This window comes from Carlito syrichta, unplaced genomic scaffold, assembly GCF_000164805.1.
Source record: "Carlito syrichta isolate Samal-C Ts95f unplaced genomic scaffold, Tarsius_syrichta-2.0.1 Scaffold303058, whole genome shotgun sequence".
NCBI classification, from domain to species: domain Eukaryota; kingdom Metazoa; phylum Chordata; class Mammalia; order Primates; family Tarsiidae; genus Carlito; species Carlito syrichta.
This window is the reverse complement of record NW_007247154.1, coordinates 188,939-190,187: the sequence shown is the minus strand read 5'-3', so window position 1 is coordinate 190,187 and position 1,249 is coordinate 188,939. Positions and strand designations below refer to the sequence as shown.

The 1,249-nt window shown below is 41.6% G+C and overlaps 1 pseudogene; it reads left to right on the top strand.

Moving 5' to 3' along the window:
* The first annotated feature begins 395 nt into the window (after positions 1–395).
* On the top strand, positions 396–1,042 carry LOC103259906 (annotated as a pseudogene).
* The last annotated feature ends 207 nt before the right edge of the window (positions 1,043–1,249 follow it).

The window sequence follows — 1,249 nt, the reverse complement described above, 5'->3', positions numbered from 1 at the left end:
AACATGTAGAATTTGTATGCCTTTTTGGAGAATTGACCCCTACATCATTTTGAAATGACCATTCTTACCTATGGTAATATTACTTGCTTTAATTTTCACTTTGTTATAAATGTAGCCATCACAGTTTTGTTTTTATTAGTTTTAGTATAGTTTATTTCCATCCTTTCATCTTTTTAAGCTCTTTGTATCTTTTTACTAAGAGTATATATTTTTGCAGGCAGTCTATATTGAGCCTTGCTTTTTAAAAAATCTAAGCTGGCGGTGAGGATGCAAGGAGCTGCGGCTGAACGACCGAGAGCAACAGCCGAAAGCGCAGCGGCCGAAAGCCCGGTGTCTGTCCGTGTGGGTTGGGAACTTGACGGTTGACGAGGCCACGGGACCGGGACGCGTCCGCTATGTTCTGCGAAAAGGCCATCGAGCTGGTCCGCGAGCTGCACCGCGTGCCCGAAGGGTGGACTCAGGCAAGTTCTGGAGGAGACGAAAGCTTTATATGAACAAAACCAGTCTGACGTGAATGAAGCTAAGTCAGCTGGGTGAGGTGATTTGATACCAACCATCAAATTTCGACACTGTTCTTTGTTGAGAAATCGACGCTGCAGTATAGCATACCTGTATGACCGCTTGCTTCGGATCAGAGCGCTCAGGTGGGAATACGGCAGCGCCTTGCCAAATTCATTGCGATTTCACGTGTCTTCTGAAGAAATGGAGTGGTTCAACCAATATAAAAAGTCTCTTGCTGCTTATATGAGGTCATTGGGAGGAGAAGAAGGTTTGGACATTACACAAGATATGAAACCTCCAAAAAGCCTATATATTGAAGTTTGGTGTCTAAAAGACTATGGAGAATTTGAAGCTGATGATGGTACTTCAGTCTTACTAAAAAAAAATAGCCAGCACTTTTTACCTCGGTGGAAGTGTGAACAGCTGATCAGACAAGGCGTTCTGGAGCATGTCCTGTCGTGATTGCACCAAGGCACTGCCGGACTTGGCCTAACTCACGAAATCATCTACACTCGCCTTCTCCACCCTCCCTCTCCCTGTTTGATTTTAAAAGTGACAATTTTTAAGATAACCAGAATACTTGGCTAAGTTTACTTGCTAAGTATTAAGGACTTTTTAAAAGTGTGATATGCTATTCTTCTTACTCCTTTTTGTATATAAACTGTATCTAGAATTATAACATTCCTACATCCTACAGTTACTACAATGTATTTTTAAATGAGAGTAAACATTATTGTATCTGAATCTT